This window comes from Psammomys obesus, unplaced genomic scaffold (assembly GCF_907164565.1).
Source record: "Psammomys obesus unplaced genomic scaffold, mPsaObe1.curated_primary_1811, whole genome shotgun sequence".
Taxonomy (NCBI): Eukaryota; Metazoa; Chordata; class Mammalia; order Rodentia; family Muridae; genus Psammomys; species Psammomys obesus.
This window is the reverse complement of record NW_026596225.1, coordinates 731,800-756,210: the sequence shown is the minus strand read 5'-3', so window position 1 is coordinate 756,210 and position 24,411 is coordinate 731,800.

The window sequence follows — 24,411 nt, the reverse complement described above, 5'->3', positions numbered from 1 at the left end:
ATCAGATAGTCTATCTTTCAAAAATAAAGGCAGCATAAAAATATTCCCTGGAGCCAGTAGTGCGTAGTTCATGCTGTGACCTCAGCTCTTGGGAAGCAGGAGCCAGCCTGGGCTAAGTAGACAGTTTCAACTCAGTTTGTGCTGTCTAACAAAGAATAAAAGCTTTTAATACAGTCAACTCTGAAAATGTTATACAGACCGAGCAGGTTACATTTATGTATTTAGGAACACATACATACACACATATAATGTTCCTACACACGTGTGTGTATGCATATATCTGTATATAACCATATGTAAAATGTATATCATTATATATATGTATATATGATGAAAGTTCATACTGTTGCAAAATATATTCACCAACAGAGTTTAACCAACAACCTACTCAGAAAAAAAGCAATAGGTAGCATTAGGAAAAACAGGATAGAAAGCTGCGTAACTGCTATATTATATAAATATGTATCTTTTAAGAAAGTTATAAGATATGCAAGAAAAAAATCATAACCACATAGTGAGGGAAAAGACAGTATAGAGCATATAATTATTTGTAAAACTATTCATATTTCTGTCATTCTATTGTCTTAAGTAGTTTTAAAAGAAATTGTACTTTTAAAAAGTCACATAATCATGCTATCTGGTGTTTGACACATAAAATGTAATATAATTGACAAGAAAGGGGTCTATAAAAACAGGATGTCATGACATGAGAAAATGATATTAAATAGTAACATCCCAACCAAATGGCATACATTGCTAGAGTGAAAAAATACACTCTGAACAATGAAAAATTCATTCTGAACAATGAAAACTGAGCCATCAAAATAATAATAATAATAATAATAATAATAATAATTGGAAAGCAGCCCCATTCATAATAGCATCAAAAGGATTTAGCTAATGAATTTGACAAAATAAGTACAAAATTTTAATTCTCCAAACTGCACAATATTGTTGAGGGTGAAGCAAGAGTCTAATAAAAATTAACAGTAGACTAATAGAACACACATTTTCAGAGTATAAGTTTTAGGTTTCTTCAATTAAATTCAATCTTTAAGTAATTAAAGTAAAGCCTACTGCAGGACAATTCTTTCACTGACCTTAGAGTAACTGCCTTGCTTTTAGCTCTAAAGAACAGTAGGACTATTCCTAATTTTCTGAGAAAGCACCAGATTCATTTCCAAAGTGGTTGTACAAGGTTACATTTCCACCAGTAATGCAATTAGGAATAGTGCTACCTCAAGATCCAGCTATACCACTCCTAAGCATATATCCAAAATATGCTCAACTATGCAACAAGGACATTTGCTCAACCATGCTCATAGCAGCTCTATTCGTAACAACCAGAAGCTGGAAACAACCAAGATGTTCCTCAGTTGAGGAATGGATACAGAAATTGTGGTACATTTACACAATGGAATACTTCTCAGGAATTAAAAACAAGGAAATCATGAAATTTGCAAGCAATTGGTGAGAAATAGAAAAGATCATCCCAAGTGAGGTAACTCAGAAGCAGAAAGACATAAATGGTATATACTCACTCATAAGTGAATATAAGCCATATAATATATAATAAACATACTAAAATTTATAATGCTAAAGAAGCTAAACAACAAGGAAGACCCTAGGGAAGATACTCAATCTTCATTCAGAAGGACAAACCCCATAAACATCGGAAGTAGGAGAAGACAGGGAACAGGACAGTAGCCTACCAGAGACAACCTCTGTATTGATCAAGATATCAAAGCAGAAGCTGAGACTTTATATCCAAACTTTGGGCAGAGGGCAGAGAATCTTATGAAGGAAGGGGGAAATAGAAAGACCTGGAATGGACAGTACCTCCAAAAGGAGACCAACAGAGCCATAGAAAAAGCCTTGGAGGCCCTGGAGAGAATGATACCACAACCAAGGACAATGCATGGAGAGGACCTAAAAGTCCAGCTCAGATGTAGCCAATAAACTCAGTCTCCAAGTGGGGTTTCTAGCAAGGGGAGCTGGGACTTTCTCTGGCATGAACTCAGTGGCTGGCTTTCTGATCACCTCACCCTGGGGGCTGTGCAGTCTTGCCAGGCCACAGTAGAAGAAAATACAACCAGTCCTGATGAGATATGATAGGCTAGGGTCAGATGGAAGGGGAGGAGGACTCCCCTATCAGTCAGTGGACTAGGGGAGGAACATAGAGGGAGAAGAGGAAAGGAGGGTGGGATTGGAAGGAGACGATGGAGGGGGGCCACAACTGTTACAAGGCCCTGGGTTTCATCTCCAGTTTTCCATTGAAAAGAGAGTTCTAGGCACTTGACTTCTGAATTCTACTATAACTATTCTTTAGCAGAACAGTCTTTTCATCAATCGATAATTGTAATGCTGCACACACACACGAATACAGAATTGTATTCTTACTTCAAATCACTTGTAAAAATTAATGTAAAATACATTCTGTATTTAGTGATGCCTGGTTGTGTGTCCCTATAATATCAGCACTCAGAAGGCTGAAGCTGGGGTTACAAGTTCAGGGTTACAAGTTCACATATACCCTGTGCTATATGGTAAGATCTTGACTCAAATAAGCAAAATAAAGGAACAAGAGCAGCAACAACAGCGGAACCTGTTTGGGCTAAAGAAATAGAGGCACTAAGTTCAGTTCTCAACTCTTACAGCTGATGTAACTCCAGCTCTAAGGCAATGCCCTCTTCTGGCATCTGCAGGCCCTGAACTCATGTGCACAGACACACACATACACACACAAACACACACACACTAAAAAATATATCTTTTTAAAAGTTTATATATGTATTTGGGTTTTGGTTATGAGCCTAGCCTTTAACAGCTGAGCAAACCCTCCAGCTAGGTATCCCTCAACTGAGGAATGGATAAAGAAAATATGGCACATTTACACAATGGAATACTGCTCAGCTACTGAAAACAATGACATCATGAAATCTGCAGGCAAATGACGGAACTATAAAACAGATCATCCTGAGTGAGGTAACCCAGACCCAGACAGACACATGTAGTATGTACTCACTTATAAGTGGATTTTAGCTACAAAGTACAGGATAGCCATGCTACGATCCACAGACACAAAGAAGCTAAGTAGCAAGTAAGGTCCAAGGGAGGACACTTGAATTTCACTGAGAAGGAGAAATAGACATGTGGGGAGGATAGAGAGAAGGGAGTGGGTGTGAGAGGGGTTGGGGAGGGAACAGGAGGGATCAAATGTGGGAATGAAGACGAAGAGAGAACCGGAATCAGTGTGTTGGAAGGGCGTCTCTGGGACAAGTGAGACATCTAGACAGTGGAAACTCCAGGAGTCTATGAGGATGGCCCTAGCTAAGACTCCTAGTAACAGAGATATGAAACATTAAACGGTCACCTCCTACAGCCAGGCAAGAATTCCGATGGAGGGATGGGGACCACAACCCAGCCACAAAACCTTCCATGCACAATCTTTCCTGTCTGTAAGTGCAGCAGAATCAAGGGCTGCCTATGACCCTGTCGCCTGCCTTTGCATCACTTCCCCCTAACTGGGCAGCCTCGGGTAGCTTCAACAGAAGAAGTGTGCCTAGTCCTACCACATTTGATATGCCAAGGCAGGTCGGTATTTGTGGGAGAAAGGAAGGGGGAGAGAGAGGGAGGGTAGGTAGGAGGGAGGGACGGGAAGGAGAGGAGGGAGGGAAGCTCCAATCAGAATGTAAAGTTCATTAATTAATTAATTAATTAAAAGAAAAAAATTATATATTGTATATGAGCCAACATTAGAAAATAATGGAATAAAACATTGGTGCAAATCTTTATGACATTTTGAAAGACAGTAACTTTCAAAAATGGCTGCAAAAGCACACACACACACACACACATGCACACTCACAAACACACACATGGCTTTTCAAAGCCAGGAAAATTATACTCAATAAATTTTTAAACCTTAAACTGTCAGACACTGGTGAGCATTTATCCTGATATCCTTGGCTAATATTGCTCTCCTCCTTTTCTCTTCATGGGTGTTACTCCCCAGGATTATATTTCCATTTCTGACTCTGTCTCGCAGCATGCTTCCCACAAGTCCCAAAATGTGACAACTGACACCAAGGCCAATCCAAAATATAGAGTTGCTAATGACACAAAGGACCCATTAAGCTCTTATCGTTCGAGTACAGAATCCAAGAGACAGCCTTTAAAAGCTTGTACTAATACACTTCAGCTTAATGAGGAGAAATTTGTGCTAAGCTCGAAAGTTCTAATGAATGCCGAGTAATAACTTTACTTACTAGACCCTGCAGAAAATAGAAGAACATGAGAGAAAGAGGATGAGTATGTTCTATCACAGGTTCCATCGAGTAGATGTTAGTCTTTATCTTACTTAAAAAACAGACATGGCATAATTTCTCCCACAGATTAACATGAGTTCAGATACATAGCCTTTGCTTCTTGATAAAATGAATGCACTCTTTCTATCAAAATAAAGAAAAATAGTTGAACTATTCTGCACGTGTATATAAGAATTTTATATACATTTGAACTATCTTTTCCTTTATCATAATTCTATCCAGAGATCTGCAAGTCATAAGAGTATCAAGTAACACGTAATTGATCTGTTATGTTGGCAGCATCATGTGAACCAATCAATGCAAGTAAATGTCCATCAATTTATTTAAGGCCTTGATGACGTCATCCAAATGGCAGGGACAAATCTTAGGAAGATTTCCGCGCCTTCTATTTCAGTGAAACTTTAAGTGGTCACTTTAAAAGAAATGACAATATGCTATTTTATAAAGAAAAAAGACAATACGACTCCATCCCACATTCCCTGCTACGAAGAACAGCGCAAACCCTGAACTGCCTCTCAAAGTACTATAGGTAATACACTCCAATTTTAAAAATAGTAATCTAATTCATACATGGATCTCCTCTGTAGCTACTAGCGTTTTATGGAGTCTGCAGCAAGAACGTTGTCTGCAAAGGGTTGGAGGAACTGCCCTTGGAGGGTGACATCTTGCTGCTCCTACAATGTGAGAAGCATCGGTAGCAGAAAATGGGTGTGGTATGGCTTTTATGGCAAGCCCCAATGAGAGAATCAAACCCAAGCTCCTGGAGTTTTGGAGTAAAGCCATGACATCTGGAGAAGAGAGTTACACAGTGTTAGAAAAACAGCCTCTGGCATGCTACTGGGCTCTGGTGATGATGGACACCTAGAGACCACACATCTGGGACTCTCCTATTGGACCAATCAAGTCATAAAGTCAGGCAGTTCTAGAATAACCCAATTTAATATGAAAATCCTATATTGAAGACTCAGCAGAAGTGGATCATGAGGGCACAAGTAACCTTCAGGATCAGCTAGTGTAGACTTGATACCATCATCAAGGGTTCCACAGTGCTTCTGTTTCAGTGCATGCTTCTGTTTCAGTGCATAATGATGGGTGAGAGAGGACTCTTTGGCTGTAATCCTAGCACTCAAGAGGCCGAGGCAGGATGACTACCATGAATTTACTGACAGCAAGGGCTAGCCTGTGCACAGGCCCAATAACAATGACTCCGATTTAGAAAGGATGATCTAATTCTTGGCACCTCTGAAACAGAACTATCTAGCTACAGAGAGCAATGGATGTCTTTGGTAGACCAGAATTCCTTGAGGAATTCTACAAGCCACTTGATGTCAGAGTAACCTCACTTGCTCTCTTCTGTCTCAAAAGGATCAGTGGTTCATTCTTTGGGAAATGCTGACTTAGAGCTAGTATACATTTCCTTTTCCTGCCCATTGTACTAGTCAATCTACCTCTAATCTTTCATAAGTTTACTTTCAGTGAAAAGGCGCTGGAGAACTGATACCTCAGTGGTAGAGTACTCACCTAGAATTCGTCAGGCCGTAAGTTTGTGCCTTAACACTGAAAATAAAAAGTGAAGTGTGGAAGAGGAAGGGAGAAAAAAGTGGTCCTAGAAAAGCTGCTTTCCAAAGAGTAATGGAGTTGGCTTAGTGCCGACGCTGCAGCAAGCATGGTGGTGCAGCGTCAGAACCTTTAATAAGAAATGGCTTCACAGCTGTGATGAGTGCGACTAAATTACATCTGCCAGTGAAGGCCAAGGTAAGTCAATGACAGATATCCCTGGTCAGCTACTGAGCAAGATCATGGTAAATGAAGACACACTACCTCAGAATAACCCTTAGCCAATGACTAAATTATTATCCACTTGTCCCACTATTTCTACCCAATGAAAAACTGACATACTAGAACTTACATTTTTCTGAAGCTTCTCACTTGGATTTCATATCCACATTATAGCTGACAGCTCTGCCTATTCAATCCATTTCCATTCTTTTTCCTTCCTATTCCCTAATAATACTGTGCACCTACATTGGTCAGTTTCCTGTCACTGTAACAAATACCCAAATAATCAACTGATTAAGAAAAAAGGCTTGTTTTGCTTCAGTTTGAGAGATTTTTGGTTTATGACTGATTTCTTACATTGTTCTCAGTATGCAGGAGCATAATATTTTATGACAGGAACACAGAGTGAAGAAAGCACATTCGTTGTACAGGATGTAATTAAAAGAGAAAATTAATAGGAACAGACTATTAACACACCATTTCTTTCTAGTGGTAAAATTAGCAGCTATATTAGGTATTGGCTTTTACCCATTTTAAGAAAAAATTTTTTCATGTAAAATGCATTAGCTTAAACTGTGATTTCATGGTCAGAACTGGAGAATCTCCCTATTGAAAGGTTGCTTTGGGTTTAATCCCTACAGTGCCCTAGTATACACCCATTAGTTTACTAGGATTTCTATAATCCAATAGTTACCCTCAAGATAGAACCTTTCTAAAATGTTGCTAGCAAGAGATAGACCAGATGGTGGGTGCTCATAAAGATGGTAGAACTCAAAAAAGAATAGAAAGCATGAACTTGGCCAGGTTCATAGTATGGGTTAAACTATGCCTGCTTACTAATAACTATCAGCTTAAGAAATGTGTAAATACTGCATTTTTTGTCTGAAACTTGCTTTCATTTTATGTAAGGGAAAACGGTGTTTAAACAATTGTTTAAACAATGTATTCTATGTCTTTTAACATTGATTACACTCACATAAATTTAGTGTCATTGCAAAGTGAAGAAATCCTTGACACACTTGATTTCAATAATACAACAAAAAGACTTCATAAAGGACCCCTTAATTGCACTGAAACGCCTTAACTTTGCTCTTCATATTTGGAGAAAATTAAATGATTTAAATAAAAACTTGTTGAATCCAAATAACCAAATGATTGATGCAAGGAGCTAATTTTAGAGAAACTTGTCAGAATTACATGTATAATATTTCATAATTAGTTTAGTCTACTGTTGTAGTGTTTGTTAACTTTAAGAGCGAAGATACAGTCCTCTGCATGTGTCTTCAGCAAACCCCTCCCCTTAGGGCTCAGGGTGCTATGCAGAGGAAGAGGGGGAGATTTTGAGAGCCAGAGGGATAGAGCACACCAGGGAAGCAGGGTCTTCCGGACACAACAGGACTGATACAGGGACTGTGGCAGCACACCCAGGGCCACCCAGGGTCCCAGCCCTGAGGCTGAAAACGAACACAGGTTCTTGTCTCTGACCACGCAGCTGTACCTAACTGACAGCTACTTGCAAAGAAAACGTCAGGTTCCTTAACTCGGCCAGTATATAAACCACACTTAAGCACAAGCCCCGTGACAACACAAAATGAACTCAATGGTGTTTTTTGTTTGTTTGTTTGTTTTTTGTTTTGTTTTGTTTTGTTTTTGTAGACTTCTTATTTCACATTGCTCTGTTTAAACATTATTTTATTTATTTTGGGTTTTTCAAGACCAAATTCTGGTTCTCTGTGTAACAAATTCTGCTTGTCCTGGACCTCTCTGTGTAGACCAGGTTGGGTTTAGACATTCTTTTTTATTTTGCTTGTATATTACAGGTTTTTTTTTTATTTTGTGTCTTTATAGGTTTTGCTTTGTGTGTCTGTCTGTGTATGTTTCTTGTGTTATTATTTTTTTTTACTGGATTGCTTATTTTTTGCATTTTCATATTTGTTTTCTAAAGAAAAAGAAAGAAGGCATTGAGTTGGATGAGTAAGAGATGGAGATCATCTGGGAAGAGAAGGAGGGGAATCCATGATCAGAATATATTGTATGGATTTTCAGTTAAAAAAAAAAAAGAAGAGTAAGTATAGTTTATTCTGATATGAAAATTAAAGAATGTTTTAAAAATAAGTCTAAAATAATTTTGATATCTAAATGATAATCTTGACACTGATTTAAAATAATAACAAAAATAATTTCTAATAACTTGGAAAGAAAGGCCATAAGCGCATCTTTAAACTATCACAAGTTTATGGCAAAATAAATTTCTATAATCTCCTTCTGTGCCTCAAAAAAATGGGACACAGTTAACCTGAGGATTATAAATGCTTTAAACAAGGGGATTTCTTCAGTAAGTTTCTGACAGATCCTAAATTACAATGGTCTATAAAGAGAACACTGTAATGGTAACACCATCTGCAAAGTGAACAATGAAAATATTAACAAGTGTATGGAAAAGCTTTAAGTGTAAGTAACACATAATGAGCCAAAATTACTGTTCTCAAGGAACAGATTTTATAGTTTTGCTACAATACTAAAAATAGTCAATTAATAAACATATTTATAGAATACCAAATGTTTGGTTTTTTAAAACTAATATTACACATTAGGAACTAGTTTACATGTTAATAAAATATGAATCATTCTAATTTGAAAATTGATATGTGCTCAGTTTTGCTAAGCCAGGATTAAAAGATACTGTAATATATGTTACATATAATATTACCCTATCAATACATATTATATGTATAGTACTATAATGTTACTTATTAATATTATATACTTACATACTGTAATATGTTATGTATTTGTATGTATCTATTTTTAACCCTGTGTTAGGGTTCTATAACTGGACAAAATACCTTATATAAACAACTTGAAGGAGGAAAGATTTGCCCTGGTTCAGGTTTCAGGGATTTCAGTCTAGAGTTGTTTGATCCTGCTGTTGAGGCAGCAAGCTCTAGAGAGGAGCATGGAGAAGAAGAAATTGCTCATCTCATGATAGCCAGGAAGCAGAAAAGAACCGAGACTGCATCCAAGTTCCAGGAACTCTTTCACGTGGGGACACACAGTGACCTACATTATTTCCACTCAGGTCCCAAAGACTGGTCATAAAGCTGTGAGGAAACACTGAAACGTGGGGAGTATGTTTGAAATCCAAAATACAACAAGCCCCCAACCTTCAAGCTTACAATAATTTTGAAAAGCTCCCCAATATCAAAAGTGAAGAGACCAACGCCCTGTGTTTGTACTGTCAACTTTACACAACCTGGGAAGTCTCGGTGAAGGCTTCTTTGCACTGGCTTGGCCTGTGGGCATGTCTATGGAAGGATGTCTCACCTGATACAGGAAGACCCAGCCCAGTGAGTACAGGACCGTTCCCTAGGCAAGGGGTCCTGAACTGGATGAGTGGAGAAATTCAGCTGAGCACAAGCAAGCGACTGAGCACGTGTACGCTCAATCCTCGCTGGTATTGACTGTGTATTGATGTGGCTGGCTGACGTTTCTGCCTTGACTCCTCCGCAATAAAGGCGCATACGCTGGAATTGTAAGCTAAAATAAACCCCCTTCTTCCATATGCTGCTTTTTGTCAAGGTCTTTTATTTCAGCAACAAAATGAAATTAGAAGAAGTCCTTAAAATATATTATTACTTAGTTTAATAGATATGAAACTATTTGAAAGGGTTCATGAACCTCTATAGGAAATTTTAAGCTTTTGCAGGTTACAAGTAGACACTGTAATGTTCTGTTACTATAGTATATGTATGCAAAACACAGTAAGATGATTAGTTAGAGATTTGAACCTGGAGTCCAGTCTGGCTTCTGTAATTCACTAAATAAGTAAGCTGGATCAAGCTTTTTTTTTTTTTTCAAGCTTCTTAAATTAACTATATGTTTGCTTTTTTATTCCACTTGGAGATAAGAATGGTTCTTATAGCATGAAGTTTTAAAGAACATAATGTTAATAAGTATCCAGGGAGGCATCAGAAATGAAACTTAATTGCCAACTACTATGTTATTATCATTGTCACCATTTTAAAAATGCAATGTGTACAGAGAACAACATGGAAAATTAGAAGATACAGATTTGGCTCAGGAAATAGAAGTGTTTCAAAGAACATGTGGGAGAACAGAGAACTCCTCCAAGCACTGGAATCTATCAGTCATTGCTGATGGAGTAACACCCTGAGACTCTTCTTTTGAAAATATGGGGTGCATTTCTGTAAGGCAGATAGTCTCTACTTCGTTTTCTGAGGTCTGTACTTTAATAAAACAGTTTCCTCCACCAAAATAACACACACACACACACACACACACACACACACACACAAACACACACACACACCTGAAGTGAAGGCGTAGAAAGCAGATGAGTATAGCTTAACATAAAGACACTATACAATATCGTGAAACATTTCATATATGTCAAAAATTTGTTAGGATTCAACAGCAACAATAACATTTAAACGAGACACTGTGTTAAGACCAAAGGATCAGATCCCTTTTGTGGGAGAGAGGGACAACTTAAAAGACATATGAAGCAGTGACTTTTCAATTCTGGAATGGAAAGGCCATTTTCAAGCAGCTAACTGTACTTTTGAGATGACAGACCAGTAAGGAAAAAATAACTTTAGGCTCTGTTCAAGAAAATATTACTGGAAAATACACACTTAGGGTCACCTGATTCTACAAAAAGAAAGTTGACAGTGCAGCTTAAAATACATTTCAACATAAATAAACAGTCCTGGCCTTTGAAGCTGATATAATGATTTAGGATAAATTTCAGTTTTGTTGCCCCAGCAACCATACAGAAGTTTCTACTGTGATTTGGATTTCAGATCTGGATGTTTATATCAGAAGCATTTTAGTTTAGGCAGATGCATTTAGATTTTGACACAGAAGATGCATTTCTTCCATCTCTGCATAAAGAACACAGAATACAAACAAAAATTAATGAAGCTATTATAGCTGTCCAGGCAATTATAGCTGATCCAAAGATAGATCACAGGCCTGAAAATGTTGGAAGATGAACAATTTAGAGTTTCAACTTCGCATCTAGTTAATACAGTCGGAGCCTACGCAGTATTCTGGAATGTGCAAGGAAATAAAGTATTGTTTATTCCAGGAATAAATCTCCCGGAATTTGACCGGTTATTCATCCTATTTGTCTTTCTCCCTCTAACACGTATTTGTGGAAAGTGAAGAGCAGCATTAATAAATTTACAATATTAGACACAGAAATACTCATTTTAGCTTTATCTACAGTAGTTATAGTGAAGGGAAATTCAATGACAAACCACAGGACAGTTACAACCCAAACACCAAAATAACCAAACACCAAAACAACCAAAAACAAGTTGACAATGCTCTGTTGGCTCATCCAATATTCCAGATACCCCAAAGTCTTGAGTACACTTACATATTTTAATTCAAAATTCTCACTACAATCTTCTGGGGGCAGGAACTTCAGCCCCATTTTGGCATATGAGGAAAGTGAATTCAGAAAGGGTTGGTGAAGTTGTACAACGTGATTAATACCATGCAGCTGGGAAGTGATGCTGAAATTCACGATACTTCTGCCAAGTCCAAACACTAATCCCAGCTCAATGGTTTTTCCTTTTTTTTTTTTTTTTTTTTTTTTTTTTTTTTTTTTTTTTTTTTTTTTGTATCTGTCCATAGCAGTGTTTCTCAAACAACCTATGGGTCATGACCCCTTTGGGGTCAAATGACCTTTTTTACAGACATTGTCTAAAAGCACGAGAAAACACAGATATTTGCATTATGGTTCACAACATTAGTAAAAATATGAAGTAGTAACAGAAATAATTTTATGATTTGGGGGTCACCATAACATTGGGAACTATATTAAAGGGTCACAGCACTAGGAAGATTGAGAACCATTTGTCCATATTCTATCTTACCACCAAATGAGGAACTTTTTTATTTTTATTCTTTGACAGTTCCATACACATATTCACTTTAATTACATTCTTTCATCCCCTCACCTCTCAATGAAATCCTTTTCTTCCCAGATTATTTCTCTCTTACTTTTCTGTCCTCCATCTCTTTGTGAACCACTGAATTTAAGTAGAGTTGCGTGCCTGACCATGGGTGGAAGCTTAACTACTGGGGCATATGAACTTATCAGTGGCCACACCACTGAAGAAGGTAACAACACCCACCAGGCACCCTTGGCTGCCAATAGACCCTGGCGGACCGGCCATAGGCTTCCCCTTTGTCCCTCATGAAATGCTCATGTCCCAACCTTTTGTTGGTGTCTTGCAAGTAACCACAACTTCTGTGCATTTATGAATGCAGTGGATGTATTATGTCCAGATGTCTTACTGTACAGCTCCCATCCTCTGGCTTTTACATTCTCTCTGCCCGTTGGAGAGGGTTGATACAGATGTTTCACATAGACGCAGGCCCTTCACCATTACTTATTCTTGACTCCTTGACTAGTCATAAATCTTCCGTTAGCTACCATGGGCTGAAGTAAGGAACTTCTCTGATAAAGACTGAATCAGCTCGATAAGATCTGGAGAGGACAGGAACTCCACAAGGAGAGCAACAGAACCAAAAAAAAAATCTGAGCACAGGGGTCATTCCTGAGACTGATATTCCAACTAAGGACTATGCATAGAGATAACCTAAGACCCCTGCACAGATGTAGTCCATGGCAGTTCAGTATCCGAGTGGGTTCCATTGTAATAGGAACAGGGACTGCCTCTGACATGAACTGATTGGCCTGCTCTTTATTTACCCCCCCCCCCGCGAGAAGGAAGCAGCATTACCAGGCCACAGAAGAAGACAACACAGCTACTGCTGATGAGACCTAATTGACTAGGATCAGAAGGAAGGAAAAGAAGTCCTCCCCTATCAGTGGACTTGGGGAGGGGCATGCATGCAGAGGGCCTCTCAAGTGCCAAGATTATTGCAGAGATAGGACACCATGTCCAGTTTCATCTATCATTACTGCCTCTTGACTGGAAAATTATAATACTGTTTCCTTTCTCATTGACTCCATTCTTTGTGTGTCTGTATATCACCATCTTCCATTCAAGCCCTCCATTGACTCCATTCTTTGTGTCTGTATATCACCATCTTCCATTCAAGCCCCTTCATTGACTTGTTTCCCTAAATCCCACCAAGTAAATGTAAATATTCTGTGGAACGAATATTTATTGAGTTAAAAAAAATGGTCACAGTGTGTACATCCAAATGGTGAATGAGATTACATTTAATTAAACCTTTTCACTTTTTTATATTTCAAGTCATATAACATGAACGTTTTTATTATATTGAACAGTATTAGAAAAAGTTCAAGTATATGAAAATTTATTAATACTTGTATGTAAAGATTACAGGATATTTTATTTATTAAGATTTGATCATATAGGGCAGAGAATCAATATGGATAACTTTTGTGGTCAGAGAGCACTTTAAAAGAAAAAGGAATTTCTCCTAGATATAAGAAACTTCTACAAAGACACAAGAAACTCCATGTAAAATTTATTTGTGTTTCAACCATATACATGAAAAATAACCCAATTTGATTTTCATATTATAGAAAATAGAAATGCATTAAAATCCTGACAGTGGTGGCATACACCTTTAGTCCCAGCACTCAGGAGGTAGAGGCAGGCAGATCTCTGAGTTCAAAATCATTCTGGTCTACAGAGTGAGTTCCAGAACAGCCAGGGCCTCACATAGAAAACCTGTCTTGAAAAATAGAAAGCTAAAAATAATGTATGAAACAACATAAGAAAGGGAATGGGAAGAGAGTAACATGTATAGTAATACAAGGTTTCTCTCACAGCTGTGAAAAGAAAGTCACCTTTCCTCTCTGCTATTACTGGAGCACAGTTAAATACACAATTACAAACACTGAATAAGAACCACAAAGTGTAGCTATTAAAATCATACTACTACCCAGCCTAGTAGGCACAAGCTTATAATTTCAAGAACTCAGAAGGATCAGAAGTTCAAGGTCTGCCTGGACTACAGAGTAATTTCAAAGCTTTCTTTAACAACTTACTAAAATTCTGCCTTGAAATATAAAGTACAATACTATAAAATAATGAAATAAAAAGTTGACAAAGTGTTTGCTACACAAGCAACAGGACCTGGTTTGATACACTGCACCTATGTGAATATCCAAGCATGGTGGTATGTTTCAACCCCAGTACTAGGAAAGCAGACACAGTGGTCATCTGAGACCCCTTGACCACGCAGTCTGACCTAACCATCAAGTTGTAGGTACCAGTGAGAGCTCTGTCTCACCAGACAAACTAGACAACTCCTGTGGAATAACCCCTGAGAATGATTTCTGGAATCCTCACATGAATAGATAGATAGATAGATAGATAGATAGATAGATAGATAGATAGATAGATAGATAGATAGATAGATAGATAGATGATGGATGGATAGATAGATAGATAGATAGATAGAAGATAGATAGATAGATTAGAATATCCAGGCACACACACATTCAGATATACATCCCCAAAACATAAATAAGTAAACATATCAATATAGACTTTCATGAACACTTGTACAGATACAGAGAGACAAGAACACACATGTGTTACACATATGTACCATATGCATATAGACAAATATAAAATGATATCAACATCATTACATATGAAGAAATACAAACTAAAACTTCAATGAGCTCTTACCACACAACAATGGAAATGTCTAAAACTAAGACTAATATCAAGTTTGAAAAAAAATATATATATATATAATCAAAATTCTCATTGTGGAAGATTGAATGGCAATATCTAAGAAGGTCAAATGACACAATCATTGTAGCATCGTTTCTACTCCTACACATGTTCTCAAAAACAAAATATGCACATTCAATCAAAAATTCTGAACAAGAATGTTCCTAACACAAAGTAGTTATCAACTGGAAATAAACAACTAAACAGTGTTAGGAATAGGACACAGTGATGCCAGTGAGCCAACTAGAAACGGCATCGATTCAAGGAATGTCAAATACATTTTTTTAATCAGAAGCCAACCATAGCAGACCAAGTAATGTCATTTCACTTACATGCAGTCCTGAAAGAGGCAAAAGCAATCAACAGTGACAGGAATCAAAGCAGAATTGTCCCTGTTGGGGATAAGGGTATGAACTGATTGCAAAAGGCCCACGTTAGCTTTCTGTGTTAAGCTTAACATTCCATGCCTTTCTTGACTTGTGTCATCAATGCATGAATGTATGCATTTGAACAAATTTCAGACTTTATGCTTAGTATCTCTCCAGTTCACTGTATGAATGTAACCTCAGAGAAAAGCACTGAAGAACAAATCTTAACCAAACTTAATAAAAATGTTAAAGAGCAATGAACTTTTAAAGGTATGTACTAAGGACAAAAAATAATAGATTATGTCTCACTGTTGCCCCTTGCCTCTGTTCATCACTTCTTTTGTGCCTGTCCACTTGACAAAGCTGAATGACTTTCACACAGCAGGAAAGTCACCACAGAAGGAGCTGAAGCCCAGACATCAATGACAGTTGTGACTTCAAGCAAGTGCCTCTCCCCAAAGAGACTTCCACTTCCTCATAAAAGTACTATTCAGCAATTAAAATCAAGGAAGTCATGAAATTTGCAGGCAAATGGTGGGAACTAGAAAAAATTATCCTGAGTGAGATATCCCAGAAACAGAAAGACACACACAGTATATACTCACTTGTAAGTTGATATTAGACATATAATAAAGAATAATCATACTAAAATCTGTACATCTAAAGAAGCTAAGCAAGAAGGAGGACCCTGGGTAGGATGCTCAATCCTCATTCAGAAATGCAAATGGGATAGACCACAGAAGAGGGAGGAAACAGGAAACAGGACAGGAGCCTACCACAGAGGGACTCTGAAAAACTCTACTCAGCAGGGTATGAAAGCAGATGCTGAGATTCATAGCTTAACTTTGGGCAGAGTGCAGGGAATCTTATGAAAGAAGGGGGAGAGAAAGACCTGGAGGGAATTGGAGCTCCACAAGGAGAACAACAGAAGCAAAAAATTTGGGTGCAGGTGTCTTTTCTGAGACTGATACTCCAACCAAGGACCATTCATGGAGATAACCTAGAACCCCTGCTCAGATGTAGCCCATGGCAGCTCAGTGTCCAAGTGGGTTATCTAGTAAGGGGGACAGGGGCTGTATCTGACATGAACTCAGTGGCTGGCTCTTTGATCACCTCTCCCTGATAGGAGAACAGCCTTACCAGGCCACAGAGGAAGACAATGCAGCCAGTTCTGATAACACCTGATAGGCCAGGGTCAGATGGACAGAGGAGGACTTCCCCTATCAGTGGACTGGGGAAGGGGCATAGGAGAAAAAGAGGGAGGGAGGACAGGATTGGGAAGGGACAAGGGAGGGAGCTCCATCTGGGATACAAAGTGAATAAATTGTAATAAAAAAAAATTTAAAGTGTGACAATCTGATCAGGTCATTTCTTAGGCCTCTTCTAGGTCTCACATTCTGTGTGTGACTCCAAATGGGAGTTCTGAAGCCCAATACAAAGAACATCACCCAGTGCTCTGTGGTAACATAATGAAAACTTTTGGCACTGTCAGTGGACCTGCAATCTGGCAGATATTTGAGAAGGTTGGACTGCCAAGAGAAGTTTACCAAGGTCATAAGCCTGCTCCACCATGTTATATTGGTCATGCTAGTGTTGACAGCATCTCACAAGATCCCCTCCCAACTGCTGGTGAAGTAAAGCAAGGCTGTGAAAGGGATCCAGGGATATCTAATTCTTTGTATGCAACACTCGAGAGATTCAAGAAAGACTTGGAAGCTGATATTAAGATCCGTTCCCAGTCTTCTGAAAAACCTTTTCAACTTGTCAGACCAAGCACTCAGGAGGGAACTGCTCTAAATAAAAGCATTCATGTGAGCTTTAAATATTTCAATACATTAAATAAAATCGCCTTTAAAAGGTTAACAGTGTTCAATTTACAAAATTATTAAATTTGAGTACATTAAGTGACAATGGAAAGATGTAAACTGTTTTTCTCTTCTACTAGATACTAGCATGTTCTCTCTCCATATTTCAGATGGAAAGGAATAACTTTCTCACCTCTCAAAGCTATATAAAACCAATGCAAAAGTACACTCGGTTCTGTGGCAAAGACACTAACTTGTCCTCTGCTCCAGGGCTTTGCTTAGCACTTCTCAGCAATAATTGACTCTCCTAGGGCAGCCTACTTGATTTATTCTTCATCTCCCAGGGCTTTTTTCCCAAAAAAAAGAATAATCGGGTCTTTTCCTTCCTAAAACATTCATGGTTCATGACTAGTAATTAAAGAACATTTATAAACAAATCCAAAAGTGATTTCATAAAGGGCAAACATGGATTTCACCACTAAACACATTTATCCTGGAGGCAGCCTTAGTGTATTAAATAAACACATATATCATTTTCTGAAAAGAAATATAGACTGCTCCTTTGTTCTCTAAGGGGAAATAACTTTTATTTTCTGCACTGTATCTAACTAATGAAAACAATTCTATATCTATTAAAAAGAATTAGGGGATGGAAAAACTTAAGAGAAACATTTGACCTTGTTTCAATCTTGTGGCACAGGAAGTGATGGATAGGCACAAAATTAGATCAAAGCATGCTAAGCAAATCCTGAAACACTGTGCTCCACAAATAATTCACACTCAGGTGCAATTAGCAACACTAGAAATTATAGATGTAAATGAGATATTTGGATCTTTTCATAATTTCAAATAAGAGCAAAATTTTTGCCAAATACAATATTGTAATTCCATATTTCACAGAATGGGGTCTACAACTTGGAGCAGCCTTAGCAAAATGAACTGTTCAAACACAGCCTAATTTTGTGTTTTCCTAAATGCTACGACCCTTTAACACAGTTCCTCACGTTGTGGTGACCCCAAACATAAAGTTATTTTCATTACTACTTCATAACTATAATTTTTCTACTGTTATTTTAATTAATTTATTTATTCAATCACTTTAAAAGCCTGATCCCAGCCTCTTCCATCCTCTCCTCCCAGTTCCATCCTCACTTCCCCTTCCCTCATATCCCCTCTGTCTTTTTCAGAGAAAGGGAAGCCCCAAGATGGACCAACCCATCCTGACACCTCAAGTCACAGTAAGGCTCAGCGTGTCCTCTCCCAGTGAGGTCAAACAAGGCAGCTCAGCTAGGGAAAAGGTATCCAAGAGCAGGCAACAGAGTCAGAGACAGCCCCTACCCCCATTGTTAGGAGACCCACATGATGACCAGGCTGCACGTCTGTACATGTGTGTAGGAGTCTAGGTCCAGCCCCTCAACACTCTTTGGTTGGTGGCTCCGTCTCTGTGAGCTCCTGTGGGCACAGGTTAGTTCACGCTGGGGGTCTTCTTCTTGTGTCCTCAATCTTTCCTCCCACTCTTCCACAAAACTCCCTCAGCTAAACCTGTTGTTTGGCTGTGGGTCTCTGCATCTGTTTCCATCAGCTGCTGGATGAAGCCTCTCAGAAGACAGTTATGCTAGGCTCCTGTCTGCAAGCACAGCAGAGTGTCATTCATTAATAGTGTCAGGGCTTGGCCTGGGGGTGGGTCTCAAAAGGGGCAAGTCATTGGTTAGCTGTACCCTCCGTTTCTTCTCCATCCTAATCCCTGCACTTCTTGTAGACAAGACAATTTTTGGGTTGAAGATTTTATGGGTAGGATGGTGTTTGCTGCTGTAATGTAAATATTTTTGGAGATAGAGGTTTGCAAAGGGGTCACGACCTCTGATCTAAGTGATGTTCACAACATTAACACTCTAGTTTCCCATCTTCCACACACCTCTAAGGACATGTAAAACACTGTCTTACTTGCCTGTTTGTTTGTTTTAAAGTAAATATTTAAGAATCTTATGAAGCCAGAGTCAATAAAAGGACTTAAGTAATGAACTCCTGAAAATGAAGGCAATAATACAGGCAACAATGTTCATTGGGATTCCCAGGAAAAGTCAGACGACTTGGGGAACTCCCTGCATTATAATTGGCTAATTGACAAGGCCACAAAGAATCTAAAAATCTACATGTGTTGTAGAATTGTCACAGTAAAGTCTAGCCCAATCATTTATAGATTTCACAGTGGCAATCAAGTACTTGTAACCCCAAAACCAATAATTAAGATTCTTACAAGGACATTTGTGGATATATTGATACCAGCAAAACACTTGAAATGTTTCATGCTCACATTCCCAACTGAAGCCAGACAAGGCGGTACTCTGCTTTATTTTGGTTCTTCAAAAGTAAGCAAGTACAGTTGTGTTGTAGAAGTGTCAGTTGGGACTAAGCTCTGCAACTGTGCACTTTGATTGGTGTGGTTTTCTGTAATGGTCTCTGTCTCTTGCATAAAGAAGTTTTCTTGACACATGGTCAGAACCACACTTACCTGTGGGAGTTTAGAAGGTGAACAAAGGGAAGGGGAAAATAATGTAATTCTATTTTAATCTCAAAATATAAAAGAAAAAATTAAAGTAAAAATTTTTAAGTAAACTCATTTACTCTAAGCTGTCATTTTGGTGAATGGGGTGCATTATTATTACTATTATTATTATTATTATTATTATTATTATTATTATATTTGCTCTTGTTTATTTGATGTTTAAAATGCCTCCAGGCCTTCTGTGAAACACTGTACTGGGTTGACAAATATAAAATGCTATTATGTACTTTAATAAGAAATTCTGAGTATGTTTTAAAAGCTTTTGTGTACATGTGCATGTCTGTGTGTATATGTCCACACTTCTATGAAGGTGCACTCAGAAGCCGGAAGGCAAAGAAGTTGATGTCCTAAAAATGCAGGCATACTGGTTGCAAGTCAGCCAATGTGGGTGCTGAGGACTGAACCACAGTCACCTGAAAGATTAGCAAATGCTCTTAACCACTGAGCCATCTCTCCAACCCCAAATAAGGGTGTTGTAGAAGCTTACCTCAGATATGAGACTATTGATCTTCAAGTTCGATTTTAATAAAGCAACAATGTTTATTAAATCAAGGTCTTTACCTGGAAATCACGCTGTAAGCGAGCCCACATTGTGATCAGTGGAGGAAAATCCTGTGGCTGGAATCTAGTGGAGACCTAACTTAAAATTTCCCCGATGAGACAATAGCTTAATAGTCATTGTTGCAGTGTTCATGAAGAATATTTGGAAAACATTATTAATGAAAATAATGAAACTCTGTAAGCATATTTATTATAATATAAATTAATAGGGAATCTAAGAACTATTAAAGTATTTAATAAACTATTAATATGCATTAATAGAAGTAAAATTGTTTTATATTTTTATTGTAAAATTTAAAAATATCCAAAATAAAAACAATGAGCAACAACAAAATACAAAATAAAAAATTCTTCATATCACCATGCAAAGAATACCAATATTCACATTTTCTACCTTAACTATCTCACTCATAATTTCTTTAGATATCAACTATATCAATTAAAATTTTCTACTATATATTTTTACCATCTCAATATATTTGTTATATTGTTATTCTTATTTATAATATCACATGTACTTCTGGGTTTTTCGCCTTTATTTTCTGTAGATTTGTTATTTTCATAAAAGAAGTAATTTCTGAAGGTATTTTTCAATATTAATGGTGTTTTCAATATCAATTCTAACATTTTTCATTCTGTTTTCCATATTCACCTTTCTTTTTATTTTATTAGCTTCTTTTTTAAATTTTAATTCATTTATTTTTTATCCTGGTTGTAGCCCCCTCTTCTCTCTCCCGCCCTCCTTTCCTGTTTCCCCCATCCCCTCTCTCCTACTTCTCAGAGTATGGGAACCCACCATCCCACCCCAACATACAAAGCTGCATTAGGACTGAGCGCATCCTCTTCACCTGTGGCCTGGCAAGGTAGCCCTGCAAGGGGAAACTAGTTGAAAAGCAGACAACAGAATCCATGTCAGTCAGCCCATATTCCCCTTACTGGGGAACCTATATGAGGACCGACCTGCCTGTTGGCTACATCTGTGTATGAGAGTCTAGGTCTAGTCCATGTATGGTCCTTGGTTGGTGTTCAGTCTCCACAGGCCTCCTTGGGCCCTGATTAGTTGTCTCTGTTGATATTCTTGTAGAGTTTCTGTCCCCTCTGGTCCTTCTATCCTTCTTCCCACTCTTCCACAAGACTCCCTGTGCTCTACCCAATGATTGGTTGTGAGTCTCTGCATCTCTCTCCATCAGCTGCCAGGTGGAGCAACTCAGAGGACAGCTATGAGAGGCTCCCATTTGCAAGCATAGCAGAGTACCATTAATCATGTCAGGGGTTGGCTGTCTCCAATAGCATGGGGCTCAGGCTGGGCCAGGCATTAGTTGGACATTCCCTCAATTTCTGCTCTATTTTTGTCCCTGTACATCTTGTAGGCAGGGTAAATTTTGGGCCAAAGTTTTTGTGGGTGGATTGGTGTTCCCATCTCTCCACTAGGAATTGTGTCTAGTTAAGGGTAGCCCTTTCCGGCTCCATAATCTCTGTTACTAAGAGTCTCAGCTAGAGTCACTCTCATATCTTCCCAGAAACCTACTCTTTCATAGGTTTCCAGCTTGTCACAAAGAAGTCCCTGCCCTAGGTTTCTCTTCTCTCTGCAAGCCCTCTGTCTTCCCTTCCCACTCTCCCCAGATCTGATATCAATCCTTATTTCTCTTCATGCTCCCTCTCTTTAACCATTTCCACTGTCTATTCTATTTCTACTTCTGAGTGGGAGGGAGTTAAGCATCCTCACTTGGATCCTCCTTGGTACTTATCTCCTGTAGGTCTGTGAATTATAACATGATTGTCCTGTACTGTAGGGCTAAAATCCACTTATAAATGAGTGCATACCATGTGTGTCTTTCTGGGTCTGGGTAACTTCACTGAAAATGATCTTTTCTAATTCCATCCATTTGACTGAAAATTTCATGATTTCTTTGTTTTTAATAGCTGAGTAGTATTCCATTGTGTAAATGTACCACAATTTCTTTATCCATTCTTCTGTTGAGGGACATCTAGATTGTTTCCAGATTCTGGTTATTACAATTTAAAGCTGCTAAGAACATAGTTGAGCAATAGTCCTTGTGTGGTAGAACATCAAGAACTTCAAATTTCTAAAGAAAGAAACTGAGGAGGAAAGATCTCCCCTGCTTGTAGATCGGCAGGATTAGCATAACAAAATGGCCATCCGACCAAAAGCAGTCTGTAGATTCAATGCAACTCCCATGGGAATACCAACACAGTTCTTGACAAACTTTGAAAGAACACTTCTCAACTTCATATGGAAAAACAAAAAATCCAAAATAGCTAAAACAAAAAAGATGAAAGATCTTCTGGAGATATCTCCATCCGTGATCTCAAGCTATAGAGATCTCAAGCTATTTACTATACCACAGAACAACGGTAATAAAAACTGCATGGTACTGGCATAGAAACCAACTGGTGGATCAATGGAATTGAATCAAACACCCAGAAATAAACCCACACATCTACAAACATTTGATTTTTGACAAAAAACTCAAAACCATACAATGGAAAAAAGATAGCGTCTTCTACAAATGATGCTGGTTTAACTGGATGGCTACATGTAGAAAAATGCAAATAGATCCATATTTATCACCCTGCACAAAAATAAAGTCCAAGAGTATCAAAGACCTCAACATAACACCAGACATACTAAATCTGTTGGAAGAAAAAGTGGGGAAGAGCCTTGAACTCGTTGACACAGGAGACAATTTCCTGAACAGAACACCAATAGCTCAGGCTCTAAGATCAACAATTAATAAATGGGACCTTATGAAACTGAAAAGCTCTATAAGGCAAAGGACACTTTCAATAGAACAAAATGGCAGCCTATAGACTGGGGAAAGATCTTCACCAACCCTACATCTGACAAAGGGCTAATATTTAAAATATATAAAGGACACAAGAATTTGAATGCCAACAAACAAAATGATCCAATTAAAAAATGGGATACAGAGCTAAACAGAGAATTCTCAACAACAAATATTGAATGGCCAAGATGCCAGAACACCTTTAGTCATCAGGGAGATGCAAATCAAAATTACTTTGAAAATCCATCTTACCCCCATTAGAATTAAAGACAAGTGATTAAAAGATTAAAAGCACAAGTGATAGCACATACTGGAAAGGATGTAGAAAAAGGGGAACACTCCTCCATTGCCCATAGGAGTGCATATTTGTACAACCACATTGGAAATCAATATGGTGCTATCTCAGAAAACTGGGAATAGCTCTACCTCAAGACTCAGCTATACCATTAGCTTCTATTTTTTAAGTCTTGTGTACAAAAGAAATTTCCTAGATAGTCTTATAGTGTAAATTTTGCTTATGTTATGTCAATATGGTTTTGTTGTGATCTCAAGTGTGGGATGCAGGAATCCACAGCTGATGATGAAGAGTTTAAGTTAGCCTGGGTATAACTCCTTCTTGAAATTAAGAGCCATCTTGATTGGGAGCTGAATTCAGGTACCAGGAAATATCACAGAATGTACACTTGGCAGAAAACAAAGTTAACTCTCCTAGCAATAATCTCCAGGAAATATTACAGAATAAATGCTTCATAGAAAATAAAAAACAATATCCCTAGCAATAATCAATGAGAATCGGTTGGGAATCGGGTGGGAAAATTCTCCCCAATGTTTCAGATATAGTTTAGAAAAAAATAGCCATTGTGGTTATATGCCTTAGCCATTGTGATTGTGTGCCTCAGAGAAGGTCACCTCACCCCCCTAACTTTTACCCAATCCTGTAACATAAAGGCTTGTGCCCCCCTGCTTGCTGCCATGGAAACCCCCTGCTCACAGACTTTCCCTTTAAAAGTCCTGCCCACTCAGAGCTCGGGGTCCCACTTCTCTACTGCTGCGCCAGTGAGACTTGGGTCCCGAGTGATTGCTCTCTTAATAAAGCTCTCTTGGTATTGCCTCAGGTTATCTCCTGGTGGTCTCTGAGGGCCCCGTGAACCTGGTGTTACAATGAGAGGGCACATGATTCTTGTCAACTGAAAGCTGCCTTGTGCAGAGAATGTGTTTTTTGCCAGCTGAAAAACATCCTGGTGTGGACTCTTAGAAGGCATAAATAGGAGACCAGAGAGACAGAAAGGGCACTTATCTTCAAAACCCTTAGAAAGAAACACTTCAGAGAACACTTCAAGGAAGTTGCTGCTGCCCCTGCTGCTTTTGCTACTGCTGCATCGTTGAATTTCTGGATTTCTGGATTTCTGGATTTCTGGATTTCTGGATTTCTGGATTTCTGGATTGCTGGATTGCTGGATTGCTGGATTGCTGGATT